This window comes from Chiloscyllium plagiosum, unplaced genomic scaffold (genome assembly GCF_037043375.1).
Source record: "Chiloscyllium plagiosum isolate Xiang-an unplaced genomic scaffold, Cpla_swu_hap1 HiC_scaffold_37, whole genome shotgun sequence".
Classification (NCBI taxonomy): Eukaryota; Metazoa; Chordata; class Chondrichthyes; order Orectolobiformes; family Hemiscylliidae; genus Chiloscyllium; species Chiloscyllium plagiosum.
Window position 1 is genome coordinate 24,329,405 of NW_028270175.1, and position 15,562 is coordinate 24,344,966.

Below are 15,562 nucleotides of genomic sequence, written 5' to 3' on the forward strand. Positions count from 1 at the left end.
AGGGATGTTTTTCAGACTGGAGGCCTGTGACCAGTGGAGTGCCATGAGGATCGGTGCTGGGTCCACTACTTTTCATCATTTATATAAATAATTTGGATGTGAGCATAAGAGGAATAGTTAGTAAGTTTGTAGATGACACCAAAATGGAGATGTAGTGGATAGTGAAGGTGGTTACCTCAGATTCAATGGGATCTTGATCAGATGGGCCAAATGGGCTAACTGGCAGATGGAGTTTAATTTAAATAATAATGTGAGGTGCTGCATTTTGGGAAAGCAAACCTTATTGGCAAGACTTATACACTTAATGGTAAGGTGCTATGGAGTGCTACTTAGCAAGGATACCTTGGAGTGCAGGTTCATAGCTCCTTGAAAGTGGAGTCACAGGTAGATAGGATAGTGAAGGTGAGGTTTGGTATGCTTTCCTTTATTGGTCAGGGTATTGAGTACAGGAGTTGGGAGGTCATGTTGCAGCTGTACAGGACATTGGTTAGGCCACTGTTGGAATATTGTGTGCAATTCTGGTCTCCTTCCTATCGGAAAGATGTTGTGAAACTTGAAAGGGTTCAGAAAAGATTTACAAGGATGTTGCCAGGGTTGGAGGATCTGAGCTACAGGGAGAGGCTGAACAGGCTGGGGCTGTTTTCCCTGGAGTGTCAGAGGCTGAGGGGTGACCTTGTAGAGGTTTATAAAATCAGGCGAGGCATGGATAGGATAAATAGACAAGTCTCTTCCCTGGGGTGGGAGAGACCAGAACTAGAGGGCATAGATTTAAGGGTGAGAGGGGAAAGATATAAAAAGAGACCGAAGGGGCAACCTTTTCACTCGGAGTGGTGCGTGTATGGAATGAGCTGCCAGAGGAAGTGGGGGAGAATAGTACAATTGCAACATTTAAAAGGCATCTGGATGGGTATATGAATAGGAAGGGTTTAGATTAGATTACATTACAGTGTGGAAACAGGCCCTTCGGCCCAACAAGTCCACACCGATCCGCCGAAGCGCAACCCGCCCCATACCCCTACATTTACCCCTTACCTAACACTACGGGCAATTTAGCATGGCCAATTCACCTGACCTGCACATCTTACAGGGATGTGGGCCAGGTGCTGGCAGGTGGGACTACATTGGGTTGGGATACCTGGTCAGCATGGACGGGTTGGACCAAAGGGCCTGTATCTGTGCTGTATATCTCTGACGCTATATGAATTGCAGATCTGTTAAAGCAACTAATCAAATAAATGCCAAATGAAAGACTGAATAATGGAAATCAGAACATTGTAAGTAGTATAATATTCCGATTAACAGTAAGCAATATCCACATCAGGCATGTGGCAATGTTCAAGAGAAAAAACTAATCAGCTGCGCTTGACATTCAAAGGCATGACCACAGACTCTAACATCCTGCAAGTTATAATCAACTAGAAACTGAACCAGCTTTACAAATACCACAGCTGCAAGAGCAGGACAGAGCTAGGGAATTCTGGGACAAATAACATCTTCCAAAATCTGTTGAACCTTCCAGGACAAAGCAGCCCACTTAATTAGCACCCAATCACCATCTTCACCATTCGTGCCATTCACTATCAGTATACAATAGCATATTTTCTACAAAACGTATTGCAGCAAATCACTGTTCTGATCGCAAACAGTAGTGGCGAGCAGTGATTTTTTTCAAACTGGAGAAGATATGCAGTGGGGTTTGCCTATAGGAACACTGCTTTTCTTGATCTAAATTAAAGTCACCTATATTTGGTGTGCAGGGCAGAATTTCAAAATGGACAAATGACAGAAACTAAAAAACTAGAATCTTCAAGGACAACAGTGACAGACATCAAGAGAACATACACTGGTGAATGGGCAGACAAATAGCAGATAAAATGTAACAAAGAAATGGGAGGGCGATAAGATATAGGGAAGAAGAACAATGAAAGACAACAGAAAATAAGGACATGATTCATCAGGGTTCACGAGCAGAGGGACTTAAGGCAATTGTTGAAGGTAGTTAATAAGACATACAGGATCCTGGACTTTAAAAACGGAGGCAAAGAGTACAAAAGCAAGGGCATTATGGCAGATCTTGAACACACTGCTTGGGCCTCAAATGGAGTTTACTTTAAGTAAGGTTGGGGGGAGTATGTGAGGCATTAGTGAGGGTGCAGAAATTATGAGAATGACTAGTGACAATGGATTCCAGTTACGTAGGCAGATAGGTGAAGTTAGGGATGAGAGAAATTTGACATATTCAAATTCACAGGAGTAGAGGGGGAGAAACTGCTCCTATTGTTGGAAGGCTTGAAAACCAGAAAAGAGGAACTTAAGGAAAATGGCAAAAGAATCAAAGACACATGAGGGCAAACAATGCTAGAAAAGGTATAGTGGAGAAATATTAAGTCATAGCTTGGAAGAGAAAACATTTGCAAAGCTACACTTTGGGTGGCACGGTGGCACAGTGGTTAGCACTGCTGCCTCACAGCGCCAGAGACCCGGATTCAATTCCCGCCTCAGGCGACTGACTGTGTGGAGTTTGCACGTTCTCCCCGTGTCTGCACGGGTTTCCTCCGGGTGCTCCGGTTTCCTCCCACAGTCCAAAGATGTGCAGGTTAGGTGAATTGGCCATGCTAAATTGCCCGTGTTAGGTAAGGGGTAAATGTAAGGGTATGGGTGGGTTACGCTTCGGCGGGTCAGTGTGGACTTGTTGGGCCGAAGGGCCGGTTTCCACACTGTAATGTAATCTAATGTAATCTAATCTAATCTGTAATCTACAATAAAAAGCAGAAGTTGCTCTTGCGGTGAGTTGGAATAGCCATCAGATGATAAATGGTCTCCTCCTGTGCTGCAACCATTCTGCAATTGTACTTTATAACAAAGAGCAGATCTCAATGAATACTGGTTGAACTAATCCAACATGGCCAATAACTGCCTTAACAGTCGTCTTCATCAGCAAAATGATTGAAGCGGTCACAGATAGTGCCATTAAGCAGCATTTATGCAGCAACAACATGCTCAGTTTGGATACCATCATTGCAGCCTTGGTGTAAACATGGACAAAACAGCCAAATTCCTAATGTGAGGCGAATTAGCGACTCTTGACATCAAGACAGCATTTGATGGATCATGGCACCAAGTAGTAAAGCTGAAGTTAGAGAATCATTGAAAATACTGTTTTAGTCACAAATAGAACAAAGGGAGAGTGTTGTGGAAGATCAATTCTCTCAGTCCCAGGACATCATTGTATGGAGTTCCACAGGATAGTGTACTCGGCCCAACCATCTTCAGCAGCATCTCTCCAGGTGGTCAAAATTGGAGATGTTCAGTGTTGACTGCACAATGTTCAGCATCATTTGTGATTCTTCAAACACTCAAGCAACTTGTTCCCACACATGGTGAGACCTGTACAATTTCCAAGTATGGTTGATAAGTGGCAAGTAAGATTCATAACATTCAATAAGAGAATCCAACCATCTCCCCCTTATATTCAGTTTCATTACCATCAGTAAATACTCCATTAACATCCAAAAATTGAACGAGCTATTTAAATACTGTTGCTACAAAACAGGTTAAAGGCTAGGTATCACATGGCAACTAACTCCCCAAAGTCTGCCCACCATCTACAAGGCACAAGGAAGGAGTGTGATGGCAGAGTCTGCACTTGCCTGGATTAATGCAGCACTAACATTCAAGAAACATGACAATTCAGGACAAACAGCCTGTTTGATTGGCATACCATCTTGCATCTGACACGTTTACTCCACCACTAATTGACAGTAAAGGAGTATGCATCATCTACATGGATGCATTGCAGCAAAACTGCTTTGACAGCACCTCCTGCATTTGTGAGCTCTAATCACTTAGAAAAGCAATCAAATTCTTCTCCAAGTCACCCACAATCCTAACTTGAAACTATACCTTGGTCCCTTCACTGGAACTGGGTCCAAATCCTGGACCTTCTTTCCAACAGTACATTAGTTGTACCGTCTGTCCATGGATTGCAACAATTCAAGAGAACAGCTCACCACTACTTTCAAGGGCAGATGGGACTCGGCAATAAATATGTTGGCCTGTGACATACACACCCATTAGTATAAAAAAATTAACAAGGTATTACTAGACTGAAACAAATGGGAATTTAAAACACTCAATTCATTCTTTACCTTCAGAATAATCTACCTGGAGGTCTGATGTTAGGGGAATTCTAGACGAGAGGCAATTCGAGAGACAGACCATATAACAACGACAAGTGGGCAAATGATACATGATCTTTGTGTCACTATTATTATTGTCTGATCTCGTGCTTATATTCACACGAACACTACTCGACATCCAAATATCAACAAACGTCCAGCCGAAGACTAGTATTGATATAGCACCTTTGAATCAAGGCAGTAATGTGCTTCACGGGAATATTAAGCAATTTCTGACAAAGTATACATTAGAGACAATGAACAGGAGCTAAGTAAGAGGTGGGTTTTATGGAGCGCCTTTTGAAAAAGAGCAATTTAGCTTCGGGATTTCCTCTTCATGATTTGGTCCTTGACAGCTGGAGGCACAGCCACCAAACGTGATTCAATTAAAATTAAGGATGCACGTGAAAACCGAAAGAGCACAAACACCCAAGAGTTGAGGATGATGGAGATTACAGATTTAATAAGAGTTGAGTTATTTGAAAATAATGAGAAGTTTAGGTATTGCTGAAATATGTATGCCAAAGAGAGGAGGAATAGATGGATGCCACTGGTACAAGCTAGAAAAGATGCTGCAGAATTTTGGATTATAGCAAGTTTACGGTGGCAAGAATGTAGGCCAGCCATAATGGCACTGTATTAAATCAAGTCTAGGATGCAGTAAATGCTTTGATGACTATTTCAGCGAATTAGGTGAGGAAGAGTGGAGTCAGGCAATTTTACAGAATTGGAAGCAAGGAGTTTAAGAGTTCAGAGAGGGTAATCTAGCGATGATGATTTACTAAGCTGAACACTACTTGCAGGAAGCAAAAGGCAAGGGGACAAGTAGTACCCTGGATGGAGGACTCAAATGGCCACCAATACTGTTTCAGTAGCACCAGAGCTACAAAAGGTTGCAGCGGTTAGGCTGGACCTATAGCAGAGCATGACAATGTCAACATGGATTAACCCACAGTACACGATTGTAGTACCAGTTCTAAATGTATGTTTATGACATAGCTACGAGTGATCATCTCATACTCATGGAGATGAAGGCGCTTCACAATGAAGACACATGCCATCACATTAAAAGGCACTATCATTCTGTTGAGATAGCTTAAAAGACACGATAGCTCAACTGAGCAAAAAGGGGTAGGGCATTCTGAGTGACCAGCAACAAAACTGCTCAGACACAAGTTTTATGGTTTAGTTTGCCCCTCTCAATCAAAAAAGGTGGCCAATGCTGATTTAATTGGGGCATGTTACTCTACAGTCAACTATAATTTATGTACTAACTCGATGCATAGCACAAGACAGTAAACAATAAACAGTGGCAGCTGGCTATCACTACGAAATCCCACTTCCAACAGATCAAGCCAAAGCTTGGCAATCCTGTTATTTGGAGGCATGGAATTTAGTGAACAAACAAATATCTAAGTGAAGACGGTGGTTCTATTTGGATTTTTGGAATAGTAACAGTGGAACAGTGAACTCATCACTGAAGTAGCAATCCAGGAATCTGGGCTAATGCTCTCTGGTTTGAATCTTACCACAGCAGATGGTGAAGTATCAATTCAATTAACAAATCAACAATGAAACCACCAATTGTTGTAAAAGTCCATCCACTTCACTAATGTCCTCTAGGAGAGCAAAGACCTAACTAGGTCTGGATAGTGAGACTCCAAATCCATAGCATTATAAATGATTTAATTTTTTTTAAGAATGTTCATTCATGGATTGTGGGCTTTACAGGACCTGCAAGCCAGTTAATTGTAACAATACAGTAGTTCGTCAAATTTTTAAAAATAGGAATAAAACTGGACAGGCCACCCAGCATCAATCAAGGCACCAGAAAAGACTGTTGCAAACAGTACACCAACTCTTCAAAGTCCTCCTTTACAGCATTTGGAGGCTTGTGCCAATTTGAGAAGCTGACCCATAAACTAATCAAGCAAACTGATGTAATCTGACATTCTGAGAAAGGGTCACTTAACCCAAAATATTAAGTGCTTTCTTTCCACAGATGCTGCCAGACCTGCTGAGCTTTTCCAGCAATGGGGGTTTTTGAACCTGACATTATCGTATGATTCTGAGAGAATGCCCAAATCCCAAACTCCAAACATCACTATCACGGTCTCGCTGACAGGACAGGACAGACCCAGAGGTGGGGGCTGCCCTGGAAGTCTTCAATTGGTTCTGGACCCCATGAAGTCACATGGCATCAGGTCAAACACGGGACAAGAAAGCTTCCTGATTACCATCCCTCCCCAATACCATAAAAATCCTCCATTTGAAGGATGCACTGCGGTGCACAAAGAGCGACATGGAAGCACACTACAGATTACACTGACTACAGTCCTAAAGGACATGGCAAGGGTCTGCAGCATATGGTGGGGAGAAACAAGAGGGTTAAAAACATACTTCTCTCGTTCTTACCGATCTACCGAGAGCAAATGCATCTATGACAGCATTAGAAGAAATTACCCACAGCACAGTCTGGTGGAGACAAAGTCACACCAACTCCTTATCCAAGGAAAAACTTGCTGCCTATGGAAAAATTGCAACGGTTTGCCAGACTGATTCCTGGGGTAACAGGATGGATGGATGGATGAGGAGACAGTGGACCAGTTAGAGTCACAGATGTACAGCATGGAAACAGACCCTTCAGTCCAACTCGGTCCAACTCGTCCATGTCAACCAGATATCCTAACCTAATCTAGTCTCACTTGCCAGCATCAGGCCCATATCCCTCCAAACCTTTCCTATTCATATAAACATCTAGATGTCTTTTAAATGTTGCAATATTACCTCTAGTTCAGATGAATGAAGTGGATCCCATAGAAACCGCTAAGATTCTAACAGGATTAAAAAGGATAGATGCAGGAAGAATGTTCTTGATGACTGGAAAGTTCAGAACCAGGGATCACAGTCTAAAAGATACAGATAAGCCTCTTAGGCTAGAGGCAAGGAGGAATCTCTTCACCCAGAGTGGTGAACCTGTGAAATGGTGTCACAGTAAATCACTGAAGACCATCAAGAAAGATGTGGATATAACTCAGGACTAAAGACATCAAAAGGATACGGGGAGAAAGCAGAAATAGGGCACTGAGTTGGAGGATCATTCATGATTTTAATGAATGATGGAGGAGGCTTGAGCAGCCAAATGGCCTAAACCTATGTTGGCGATAACCTCCACTGCCTTGTGGGGAACTGCCATTGTACGGAAGGGATTAGATTTTGAACAGATCTAGCAACACGTGACTAGGCACCCTGAGGCATGTGGATCATCAGCAGAATTAAATTACAGATCTGCAATCCTGACTATCAAGCCAGGGTATCAACACTGGTTCAAAGCAGAGCTCAAGACATATTGCCAGGAGCAACTGCAGGCATACCTGAAATTGAGGCATCAACCTCGTGAACTGACAACATGGGAATACAGCATGTCAAACTGCATAGCAGCAAGTGATGGAGAGAGCTAAACAATCCCACAACCAACAAATCAAATGTCAACTGATGTAGAATGCCTCACATTCTACATAGCTATGGAGAAGGAGAGGATTAGGCATAATGGGAGGATATTTAATTGGGGAAGAGGAAACTATGATGCGATTAGACATGAGTTAGGAAGCATGGATTGGGTGCAATTGTTCCATGGTAAAGGCACTATAGACATGTGGAGACTGTTTAAGGAACAGTTGTGCAAGTGATGAATAAATATGTCCCGAGACAGGCAAGGAATGGTAAGATAAAGGAACCTTGGATGACGAGAGCAGTGGAGCTTCTCGTCAAAAGGAAAAAGGTAGCTTACATAAAAGGTGGAGGTAGCTAGGTTCAAGCTCAACTCGAGAATTACAGGCAGGCAAGGAAGGAGCTCAAAAATGGTCGGAGGAGAGCCAGGACAGGGCACGAGAAAGGCTTGGTAGAACGGATTGGGGAGAACACACAGGCATTTTACACTTGAGGAATAAGAGAATGGTCAAAGAAAGACTGGGCCGATCAGGGATAGCATAGGGAATTTGTGTGGGGAGTCTGAGGTGGTAGGGGAAGTTCTAAATGAGTTTTTTGCTTCTGTCTTTATGAAAGAAACGAACTTTGTAGTGAATGAAACCTTTGAAGAGCAGGTGTGCATGCTGGAATGGATATAGAGGAAGCTGATGTGCTGAAAATTTTGTCAAACATTAAGATTGACAAGTCACCAGGCCCGGACCAGATTTGTCCTCAGCTGCTTTGGGAAACGAGAAATGCAATTGCTTCGCCACTTGCGAAGATCTTTGCATCCTCGCTCTCCACTGGAGTCGTACCTGAGGACTGGAGAGAGGCAAATGTAATTCCTCTCTTCAAGGAAATAGGGAAATCCCCGGCAATTACAGACTAGTAAGTCTCACGTCTGTCGTCTGCAAGGTGTTGGAAAGGGATAGGATTTATGACCATCTGGAAGAACATGGCTTGATTAAATGCAGTCAACACGGCTTTGAGGGGCAGGTCGTGCCTCACAAACCTTAGAGTCCTTTGAGGATGTGACTAGAAAAATTGATGAGTGTCGAGCTGTGGATGTGGTGTATATGGACTTCAGCAAGGCATTTGATAAAGTTCCCCATGGTAGGCTCATTCAGAAGGTCAGGAGGAATGGGATACAGGGGAACTTGGCTGTCTGGATACAGAACTGGCTGGCCAACAGAAGACAGTGAGTGGTAGTAGAAGGAAAATAGTCTGCCTGGATGTCTGGTGAGTGGTGTTCCACAGGGCTCTGTCCTTGGGCCTCTACTGTTTGTAATTTTTATTAATGACTTGGATGAGGGGAATTGAAGGATGGGTCAGCACGTTTGCAGACGACACAAAGGTTGGAGGTTTTGTTGACAGTATAGAGGGCTGTTGTAGGCTGCAGCAGGACATTGACAGGATGCAGAGATGGGCTGAGAGGTGGCAGATGGAGTTCAACCTGGATAAATGCGAGGTGATGCATTTTGGAAGGTCGAATTTGAAAGCTGAGTACAGGATTAAGGATAGGATTCTTGGCAGTGTGGAGGAACAGAGGGATCTTGGTGTGCAGGTACATAGATCCCTTAAAATGGCCACCCAAGTGGACAGGGTTGTTAAGAAAGCATATGGTGTTTTGGCTTTCATTAACAGGGGGATTGAGTTGAAGAGTCGTGAGATCTTGTTGCAGCTCTATAAAACTTTGGTTAGACCGCACTTGGAATATTCGTCCAATTCTGGTCGTCCTATTATAGAAAAGATGTGGATGCTTTAGAGAGGGTTCAGAGGTGGTTTACCAGGATGCTGCCTGGACTGGAGGGCTTATCTTATGAAGAGGTTGACTGAGCTCTAACTTTTTTCATTGGAGAAAAGGAGGAGGAGAAGGGACCTAATTGAGGTATACAAGATAATGAGAGCATAGATAGAGTCGATAGCCAGAGACTATTTCCCAGGGCAGAAATGACTAACACGAGGGGTCATAGTTTTAAGCTGGTTGGAGGAAAGTATAGAGGGGATGTCAGAGGCGGGTTCTTTACACAGTTGAGAGAGCATGGAATGCGTTGCCAGCAGCAGTTGTGGAAGCAAGGTCATTGGGGACATTTAAGAGACGACTGGACATGCATATGGTCACAGAAATTTGAGGGTGCATACATGAGTATCAGTGGTCGGCACAACATCGTGGGCCGAAGGGCCTGTTCTGTGCTGTACTATGTTCTAACTATGCAGTCCTGCCATATCCAGTCATGAATGGTTCTGGACAATTAAACTTACTGAAGGCAGCCCCACAAATATCCTCAAATGTGGTGGTGGTGTTGGGGGGCATAGCATACCAGTGACCAAAGACAAAGCTGAAGCTGTTGCAACTTTCTTCAACCAGAAGTGCCAGTTGGATCATCCATCTCAGCCAATTTGATTCACTCTATACAATAATGAGAAAATTGCGAAGGCACCAATGACATTGATAAAGGCTATGGGACCCTGACAAACAACTTATGCTCCAGAACTAATTGCGCCCTGAGCTAAGCTGCCCAAGATATCACAGGCATGGACAATTCTTCATACATGTGTCTACAGTAAGTAGGACAAATGTAACTCCAATCAGTTACCACCCCATCAGTCCATACACAATTTAAGTGATGGAAGGTATCACAGTGCTGGAAAGCAACACTTGCTCAACATAAACACATTCAATGAAGCTCAGTTTGGGTCCTGTCTGGCCCACTTTGCCCCTGACCTCATTACAGTCACAATTCAAACATGGACAAAACAGCTGATGCGCAGAGAGGGAAGGGAGGTTGACATCATATGACCGAGTGAAGCATCAAGGAGTCCTAGCAAAAAAACTTGGCTCAGTGGAATGAAAGGGGAAACTCTCTACTGGCTGGGTTATACCTTACACAAAGGAAGGTGGTTCTGGTTGTTGAGACAGTCAGCCAGCCAGAGGACATATTGCAGGAGTTCTTCAGGAAATATACTAGGCCCAACTAACTTCAGCTGCTTCACTGACCTTCCATTATCATATAATCAGAGGTAGAAGTGATGATCACATACAATCTAGGAACAAGATTTGGCCACTCAGCTCAAGCCAGTTGTTATTCAATAAAACATTTCTCATGACACAAAATGGCAACTACCATTTAATTTTCTTAAATATTACATTTTTTAAAAAACTATTTTCTAACTTTTTTTAAAAAATAGGATCTAGACTTGTCCACAACTGGAAACATTCTTTCCTCATTCACTTTATGATCATTCAGGATCTCGTAAAAACTTTAATCAAGTCACCCCTTGCTTTTCTAAACTCCAATAACTCAAGTCCAGTCTATCCAACCTATCCTTATATGATAACCCATTCACTCCAGGCAACCTCAAATCTCTTCTCAACCAGCTTTGACATTTGAGGGGATGTAAATATGAGATAAAGTGCACACAGAATGGGAGATATGGTATCACCATGTCCTGGAGTGAAGCTTTTCTTCATTATCGTATGAATAACTGAACAGAAAAAGGATGACATTCCATTAACCTTAATTATTTCTGTCCTTACATACCAATTCTGCAGTCAGTCATTCTCCATTTAATACACAAGCTTTTTTAAAATTTGTCATGCTAACGTGAACACCTTGATATTTTGCATTATACTGAACCAGCCAGATTTTTATCCATTCGTTCTAGCTGCACAATGTTTGGCACCACTTGTAACTCCTCAGAAAATGAAGTCGCCCTTGACCAAATGCAGCAAAACCCAGACTATAGTCAGGCTTGATACATGGCAAATAACATTCATGCCACACAATTGCCAAACAATGACCATCTCTAAAGAGAATCCAAACATCCTTTGGCATGGCATATGGCATATCACTGAATGCCCCACTATCAGTATCCTGGGGACACTACTGACCAGAAGCTGAACTGAATCAGCTCCATAATGTGGCTACAACAGCAGGTCAAAGGCTGGAGTTTCTGTGGCAAGTAACTCACCAGATTGCTCAAAGCTGATCCGCAGTCTACATGGCACACATCAGGCGGTGTAATGGAATATTCCCCATTTGCTTGGATAAGTGCACCTTCGACAACCTTCAAGCTTGACACCATCTAAGACAAAACAGCCCACTTGATCAGCACCTTATCTAACATCTTCGACATTCACTCCAGCCACCATTGATCCGAGCAGCAGTGTATGCATCATCTAGCATTCCAAGGCTCCTTAGACAGCCTTCCAAATCCACAGTCTCTAGTACCTGAAGGACAAGAGCAGCACATGCATGGGAACACCACCACCGTCAAATTCCCCTCCAAGTCATTCATCATCCTGACTTGGAAATATATTATCCCTCACTGAGTGTCAAAGTCCTGGAATTCTCTCGCTGTAGGGAGATATTGTGGGTCTACCTACAACACGGACTGCAGTGATTCAAGACAACAGCTCACCATCGTCACTTCAAGGGCAACTAGGGATGGGCAATAAATGCTGACCAGTTAGATACATGTCCCACCCCAGAATTTTTTTAAAAAGTGACAAGGATGACGTGTGCACAAATCTTCAGTTGGTCTGTTCAATCCTTTTCCGTCTCCTCTGTAAAGCCACTGCTTTCACTTGGCTACAGCAGCCTTGATTCACCACATAACATTAAGTAACAGCAGTCACTTAGAGTAAAAGTTGCAGAAGTAGTACTGAAAGATGGTCTTGGTTCAATTTATTCTCATACAGCTGCAACGCCTGCAATCAGCATCAGTGAACATGGAGAATTGTCTTGGTGAGTCCCATCCAAAACACAAACAGGACCAACAACATTTAACACTCAATTCTGGTTCTGTCTGGATATGGGTACCAACGTTCACTCCAAACAGGAGTGAAAGAGCAGAATTTCAGAAGTGACAAAATAACATTGTGGAATGTTGTATTGGTGTAAAAGTGCAGAATACAGTGGAACAGAAATTAAATGGAAATCTATGGAAAAAACTGACAGTTGTCCCTAGTACAAAAGGAAGATGGCTGTAGTTATTGCAAAGTCAATCATTTTAGCCCCAGAAGATAACAGCATCTCAGACTGAACTCCTTTCAATTGCTTATAGTGAACTGTGCCCCACGTCAAAGGAAGGCTGTTTCCTAATTGCTTGAACAGCACTAGCTTCACAATTTCTCCATCCGCCATCAACTTACTGTGATTTGAGCATATTCGATCCAAAAGGTTACACTGCAAGTAACACCTTCCAAACCACTAAACTGTCACCCAGAACAAGGAAAACAAATGCACTGGACTACCAAGTTTCGCTTCAGTCATGGTCTCCAGACTTCAGACAGATTGACCTTTTATTATCAGTGTTGGAACAGGTAATAAGTGCCTTCTTTGCCAGTCAAATCCACAACCTGAACATAAAGGTCCACAAATGCTGCTGGAATTGTTGCATTTTCAGAAAATTGTAAACTAAATGACAGTTAGTGCTGGACAAAATCAGCCAACATCTTTCAGACATTTTAAGCTTAACATAGGGAATGTAACAAACGCACACCTGGTGCGAGGTGAGAACTGAATACCCGTGCACCTACCCAATTTCAAGGGGTGGAAGCCAAGCTGCACCAAATTCTTTCATTTACCCAGTAAGAGTGTTGGACCATATTCCCCAGCAGGAGGAAAAATATTTTGGAAGAGGTTTCTCAATTACAGTTCAGGTACTTCAGGCATTTTTCACAACCTATACTTAAGGTTAGGCAGATCATTCAGTTACCAATAGCTTATTATTTGTTTTGGTTAAGGGCTATGTCTAAAGTACGTGAAGGAGAAACATCCAAAATAAACCAAACTGGTAAGGGATCTAACTATTGAACTCAATTGCAGTCAAGTCCAAAAACTGGAGACATGAGCACAAACATCTCAGCTGAGGGAGTGCTGTATTAGTGGAGATTTTATAATCCCATATGTGTATCACTTTCCTGATGCTGGAGATCAGAGATGGAAATGTGTTGCTGGAAAAGCGCAGGTCAGGCAGCATCTAGGGAACAGGAGAATCGACGTTTCGGGCATTAGCCCTTCTTCAGGAATGAGGAAAGTTGGTCCAGCAGGCTAAGATAAAAGATAGGGAGGAGGGACTTGGGGGAGGGGCGTCGGAAATGCGATAGGTGGAAAGAGGTCAAGGTGAGGGTGATAGGTCAGACTGGGGTGGGGGCGGAGAGGTCGGGAAGAAGATTGCAGGTTAGGAAGGCGGTGCTGAATTTGATGGATTTGACTGAGACAGGCTGGGGGGAGGGGAAATGAGGAAACTGGTGAAATCCGAGTTCATCCCTTGTGGTTGGAGGGTTCCTAGCCGGAAGATGAGGCGTTCTTCCTCCAGCCGTCGTTTCGCTGTGGTCTGACGATGGAGGAGTCCAAAGACCTGCATATCCTTGGTGGAGTGGGAGGGGGAATTGAAATGTTGAGCTACAGGGTGGTTGGGTTGGTTGGTCCGGGCAAGAGCTTGAATAGGTTTGGAGGCAAGATTATATTAGAGGCAATCATTTTCAGCACTCTCCCATTCTGGAACTGAACTATTGGTTCATGATTTGTACCCTGGGAAAAATAAAATCCCTTTGTTCAGGGTGTTCCCACTGCCAAAAGGGAGGAGGCAAACATTAACATTCCAGTTATAGATTGCAGTATCCCTGTGTTCGTTGAGCAGCAGCATATCTCTACACATCGCTCCTTAAGGGCATTGTGGACCGACCTACGGCATATGGACTGCAGCAGTTCATGACAGCTGCTCACCACCACCTTAAGAGTATCTAAGGATGGGTGAATGCTGACCAGCCAGCAACCTCAATATCCCACAAGAGAATAAAAGAGTGCTTGAGACATTACTGGTTCCAGAACCATATTATGGCAGTAGTTAGGATCTGTAGAGTCTATTTGGGGAGTAGCTATATAACAGACAGTATTCACTGGCCATCACTACATATCTTGGCAGAATCTAAAGCCACGAAAATTCAAGTACAGTTTTCCCAAGCGAGGTCAGAAACTACATGAAGCTGCAAATGTAACAATAATGAATATTCCAAAAATCCTTCATTTGTATTTTTGAATATACACAGCTAGTTAATTTCAGGCATTTTTCACAACTCCCAAAATGTTGCAAAAACAAATGAGGGATAACATCAATGGACAAAGCTATAAATTTAGAATTTGTTGTCCTTTTAAAAAGGGGGTTGCAATAAAATGAAGAGGTGGGGCAGAAAGACAAAGACAGAAATAGCAAACTGAGAAACAGCCAGCTACAACAGCACTGGATCCATTAAGAATACTGTGCATTACTGGTTTGAGAATGCTCATTTAGTCCACAGTAGTTCACAGTAAATTTCTTCATCTGATAATTTTCAAGACTGGTAAGACCCAAACTGGAGTTCAACCAACCAATTTTTTAAAAAAACAAATCTATAGTCTAAACCCCACATTTTCAAACAGACACAGAGGAAGCTCTGGTGAGAGTTTATCAAAGAAATAAGAATTCAGTGTGCAGCAAGTATTTACAGCAAGCACCAGAACTCTAACTCTTCAACTATTTTACAGGGGAAAATATTAACTAACCTACTGGTGTCCTTCGGTACATGCAAAATTACACAAAGAACAGAACACCAAATGAAGGGTAGAAGAAAAAAAAGCAAATGGCCATAAGTTTTTCAACCAAAAAGCTTTTACTGGAGAGGTTGGAAGATAAATTTGCCGCCACAATGAATAACTGATGAGAACAGGAGACACTCGAGTGGAATATAAAAGGAAAAACAGTATGCTGACACATTCAGATGAACAGAACAGGATGTGAAGCATAAATGCCAGATGAACTCATCAGGCCAAATGGGCTGCCTATGCTAAACAACCGACACATGTAGGTAAGAAAGAAGCTTGACTCAATTTCATATACCTTTAGTCAGGCATTTGGAAGTCCAGTGCAAT

General features: G+C 42.8%; 1 protein-coding gene across 2 annotated transcripts in view; it reads right to left on the reverse strand.

Moving 5' to 3' along the window:
* The window catches only part of ssu72 (SSU72 homolog, RNA polymerase II CTD phosphatase), a 93,588-nt gene that overhangs the window by 52,180 nt on the left and 25,846 nt on the right, over positions 1–15,562 (reverse strand). The gene's annotated exons all lie outside the window — the stretch shown is intronic.